Genomic DNA, 5,634 nt, shown 5'->3' with positions numbered 1-5,634 from the left:
GGCTTTCGCCTGTCTGCCTTTCCCTGCCGGGGGACGGCGGGGGGGAGGGGGCAGTCTGCCACCCCCTGGGGTTCTCTCTGCCACCTCCATGGCCACAGAGCACCCTGACAGTCACCTCCACATCCCAAGGCCACTGGCTTCCAACTCCACCCTCCCAGGAACCCACCCGCTTGCCCCTCAAGAGGCAACCAGTCCTGAGGTGCTAGACTGCCCGCGTTCAAATCCCGCTCCGACCTCGGAGCGGCTCTGCAGCCCTCCCTCAGCCACGTAACCTCTGGGCACTCAATCTCCACTTCTGTAAAATGGGAATGCCAACACCAGCCACATCCTAGCTATTAAAAGATCAAGTGGAAGGTGGCACGTCAAAAGTGCTTGAAACACAGATTGTGCTCAGAGTCCGTGGCCGGCTTACCTCAGCCCTCAGTCACTTGAAACCCATCCACCTCCAAGGAACCGAGCTGTGAAATTCCCCTCAAGACCACAACTTTCTCTCTCACTAGCCAGGGGCAGACCTTCGTCTCTGCAGGGATCCCCCGAGACTCCTGACCTCTCCATATCAAGCCTGCCCCCCATCCCTCCATTTCACTGAAGAACCTTCTCCATTCCTCAGCTTGAACAGGTAGCGCTTTCCGCTCGCTCGGTAGGCGACCCTCGACAGGCCAGGCCCAGAGGAGAGGAGAGGAGGAGGAGGAAGGGAGAGGAGAGGAGAGGAAATGAAATTGCTTCAGGTGTGGTCAAGGGGGGCGGGGGTTGAGTCCTTACGGGCGTGTGTTTTAGCGTAAATCCATGTTCACAGTTCTGTGCCCCACAGCTGCGGTCTTCCCCTCGGAGGGGACGTGGAAGGTTCTCGGCCCGGAAGACGCGTGCAAGCCACCTGAGGAAGCATCAAGGTGTGCGCCAGGCTACTACTCCCTCCCAGGGCAGGCGGGGCCGGGCCTGCAGTGCAGCCCAGACCTGAATTTTGCAAAGGAAAAGCACCACTGTACCCTGGACTCATAAACTCTGGCCCAGGAGCCCAATCTAGCCCACTTCCTGTTTTGTAAGTAAAGTTTTATTGGAACACAGCCACGCTTACTCATTCGCTAGCCTGCCAAGTCGACAACGTTCTTACCCAGAAAGTATGCCAGCCTCTGCCCCAGACCGGCATGAACAATGATGATACTGGGCGCTATTCAAAACAAATCAAAATAGGGGCGCCTGGCTGGCTCGGTGGGTTGAGCATCTGAGTCTTGATTTCGATTTCGGCTCAGGCCGGGATCCCAGGGTTGTACGAACAAGCCCTGCGTCGGGCTCCACGCCGAGCAGGGAGCCTGCTTGAGATTATCCTCTCATTCATATTCTGTCTCCCTCCCTCTCTGTTCACTGGAGAGCTCATGCTCTAAAATAAATAAAAGTGAAAAAATTTTTAAAAACAAACCAAAATAAAGCTAATTGCTACTAATGGCCCCCCACCTCCCCCCCCCCCACACCCCACATCTTTTTCTCTGGAGGTGGTTGAGGGGAGAGTGACTGAGGTGACAAAGGTGCCGGAGACACTCTGTATCTCCATCTCGTCTGGACACATGTATAAAAGTTCAAACCAGGGGCACCTGGGTGGCCCAGTTGGTTAAGCATCCAACTTCGGCTCAGGTCATGATCTCACGGTTCTTGGGTTCGAGCCCCACACTGGGTTCTGCACTGATGGTGCAGAGCCTGCCTGAAATTCTCTCTCTCCGTCTCTCTCTGCTCCTCCCCTACTTGCCCCCTCTCTCCTCCTCAAAATAAACAACCTTTAAAAAAAAAGATCAGGGGCGCCTGGGTGGCGCAGTCGGTTAAGCGTCCGACTTCGGCCAGGTCACGATCTCGCGGTCTGTGAGCTCGAGCCCCGCGTCGGGCTCTGGGCTGATGGCTCAGAGCCTGGAGCCTGTTTCCGATTCTGTGTCTCCCTCTCTCTCTCTACCCCTCCCCCGTTCATGCTCTGTCTCTCTCTGTCCCAAAAATAAATAAACGTTGAAAAAAAAAAAATTAAAAAAAAAAAAAAAAAAGATCAAACCATCTACTTTAGCGTACTTTATGTACATTATACCTTTGAAAAGTTTTGCTTGAAGCTCCTGACCAGAGAAATCTTTGCAAATCACCCTAAAAACTCTACATGTGATACAATCCAGTAATCATGTTGCTCAGGATTTACTCAAATGAGTCTAAAACTTCAGTCCGCACCTACCACAGGACACAGTTATTTACAGCAACCTTATGCATCACTGCCCCAAACTGGGAGTGACCCAAGATGTCCTCAATAGGTGAATCGATCGTCTGTGGGTCCTTCCACACAGGGGAATGTTATTCAGCCCTAAAAAGCAATGAGCTCTCAAGCCATGAAAAGGCCAAGAGGAACCTTAGATGCATGTTACAAAATCAAGCCAGTGTGAAAAGGCTGCTTACTGTAGCACTCCAACACTAGGGACATTCTGGGAAAAACTGAACGGTAGACACAGTTAAAAAAAAAAAAAAAAAAGTTGCTAGGGGTTGTGGACAGTGGGGGGAAGGGAGAGAAGAATACAGGGACTTTCAGGGCAGTGAAATACTCTCCACAACACAATGGTGGATACATGTCATTATGCTTATGTCAAAGCCTAGAAAATGCCCACCGCCAGCACGGACCCTCATGTAAACAAGGGACTGTAGGTAACAATGCCGTGTTGGTTTCTAACACATCCAAGACACTAATGCAAGCTGTTAATAGGGGAAACTTTGGGGCGGGGGAGGGCTCATGGGAACTCTGTACTGTTTGCTCAATTTTTCTGTAAACCTAAAACTGCTCTAAAAAATGGACACAGAGGGTGGTGGATGGGGGTTGGGGAGAGGCTGTGTCTAAACAAAGTAAATAAAATAAAATAAAATAAAATAAAATAAAATAAAATAAAATAAAATAAAATAAGGGGAGGTCCCACAAGGACACAAGTCCCCTGTCCCATTTTTTTCTTCAAGGTTAATTTTGAGAAGGTGAGCAGGGGAGGGAAAGAGAGAGAAAGAGAGAGGGAGAGAGAGAATCCCAAGCAGGCTCCGGGCTATCAGCGCAAAGCCCGACAGGGGGCTCGATGTCACAAACTGTGAGATCATGACCTGAGCTGAAATCAAGAGTCAGACGCCTAACCGACCGAACTACCCAGGCACCCCTCGCATACGCTTCTAAGGAAGGTCTGACGTGAGGGGGAAAGGTTGGTTTAATCCCAAATTCAGCAGAGATTGAACAGTATCTTAAAAAATTGTCTTGTGTTTGTTTAAATTACTTTGAAAATCATGCTCTGGTTTTTAAAGACTATCTCCAGCTTGAATTCCTCAGCAAACATTCTATTTTACGTTCTCTTCCTTCAATTTAAAACCTCCTCCTTCAGGGGTACCCGGGTGGCTCAGTCACTGAAGCATCCGACTCTTGATGTCAGGGTCGTGAGTTCAAGCCCCATATTGGGCTCCGCACTGGGCGTGAAGCATACTTAAAACAAAAACAAAAACTATATATATTTAATTAGATTACAGAATATACATTTTATATATATCATATATATGATTTATATGATATATATGAATATGATATATATCATATATATCATATATATGTCATATATATCATCCTTCAGACACTAGGGAAAGCTCTGCTTTTCACTGGGACAAAGGATGAGGAAAGACCGTATCTTTACTCCTTGGTTTACTCTGCCACAACCAACCAACCAACCAAGCATATGAGGTTGTGCCTAGTATTTGCGTCCCAACGACCCAGGGGCTGGAGTGGATGCAGGGGTGAGGATGTAACACTGGCCACGTGCTGATCCCAACGGAGGCTCACTGTTCTCTGTACTTTTATGTAAATTAAAATTAAAAAGTAGAAAAAGAAATCAGAGGCAACCTCAACTTTGCATTGAGGCAAGAATAAACCAAGCCCACGAATTGATATTCTGGGGGTTATCTGTGGTCAAAATAAAAATCCAGACCTAAAAATCCCCAACTGAGTAATTGACCATTACAGCTGGATGCATGAGGAAAATTCCAGAAAGCAGGTCCTTTCTTCTGGGCTTACCAACTCCTCGCACCAAAAAAAAAAAAAAAAAAAAAAAGGAAAGAAAGAAACCACCAACCAACCAACCAACCAACCAACCAAAGGCCACTCCTACTTGCAACATAAATGCCTGCCCAGCCCCTACCCAGAGACAGTGGGGGCAGGGAGAGCCAGAGAACCTAGACCCAGGCTCGCACACCATCCTTGCAGAGTGAATGTACGGCCCTGGCCGAGGCTCAGGGCCTTGGTTTACTCATCTATAAGATGGGAGGACAACATCTGCCCCAGGTGCCTGACGTTCCTGGACAGGAAATCCCTAGGACACCAGAGCAGAGGGGGCATGAGGTGGCTGTGGCTAATCACTCTGCTGTTTCTCATTCATGGTTACAATTTGTTGGGGGGGGGGGTGGGGGGCGGGCGGGGAGAAAGCCTGGGCTGGGGATGCTCCTTTTAGACATCCTCTGTCAGAGGTTTTCCCCCAACTGTTAAAAATGAGCAGCGTGCTATTTATTTCTTCAACCCCGACGCCCACTTAGAGTCAGGTGTCTCTTCCGCTCCCAGCAGCGTGCCAGCACGAAGACGTGGGAGGAAGGGGACCCCCAGGTGCAACGCTGCCCGCCCATCCCTCATCCGCTCCCCTCGACTGCTGGGGTCTCACTGGAAACGTGTGATCAGCAGACCCCCACCAGGCCTCCTGAGCCCCCATCTGCATTTTAACTACACCTCAGGGGACTCGTGGGCTCCTATCAAGGGGCCCTCCCTATTCCTTCCTCAACATGGACTCAGCTCCAGGAGCAAAAAAACAAACAGGTGTGGGTCCCTCCGGCCTCTAAAAGCAGGGACCCCTCTGTGCCCTTCCGAAAACCCGTGGGCCTGGCCAGCTGGGGGGGGGGGGGCGAAACGTCTGCACAGAATCGGAGGTTTCTTCTCCAGAATGCCCCAGAGGTAGTGTTCACACCTCTGTCCTGCAGAGTCACTCGTTGCCTCAAGTGACAATGTCCCCCTTCCACCTCTGTCAACTGAGCCCGGGACAGGCAGGTTTTGAGACAGTTGGGACGCCTACACAGATGCGGACCGCTATGTCCTCACGGCTTGGATTCAAAGGTCAGCACGACAGAAGTCTGAGTGTTTTAGCAAATTTAAACAAACAAAATAACCAGACTTCCCTCTGGTTGCCAGGGTTGTAACTTGTTTCTGTTCTTTATTTCTTCTTAAAGAGGCATCCCAACTTTAGAGGCTGGACAGGCTTAGCAGCAAGTTAAAGTGGACCCCCAGAGACAAGTCAGTGGGCCCCTGGCTGCTCGGCCCATGCGGGCCCTCTGGGGGGATCCTCCCCTCTTTCCCGGGAGGGCACCAAGGCAGAGACACCCGCCCCTCCCCCAGCCACAGAGCCCAGAGTTTTCACAACAACCGGAAGCCAAAACAACGGAAAACCTGTCTTCCGGCAAAAACCTGCACGTGTGTGTGCACAGCGGCAACCTTCCCGACGGCCGAAACGTGTCCAGCGCTAGGTAGATGAACAAAATAGGACCGACCCACACAGCGGGACATTATACGGCCACAGAGAGGAAGGAAGCATGGACACAGGCCATCGGGAGGAC

This window comes from Lynx rufus, unplaced genomic scaffold, assembly GCF_022079265.1.
Source record: "Lynx rufus isolate CCGP_SWC_20201006 ecotype Redwood Valley unplaced genomic scaffold, mLynRuf1.p SCAF_23, whole genome shotgun sequence".
Lineage (NCBI taxonomy): Eukaryota > Metazoa > Chordata > Mammalia > Carnivora > Felidae > Lynx > Lynx rufus.
Note: the sequence above shows the minus strand (reverse complement) of the source record.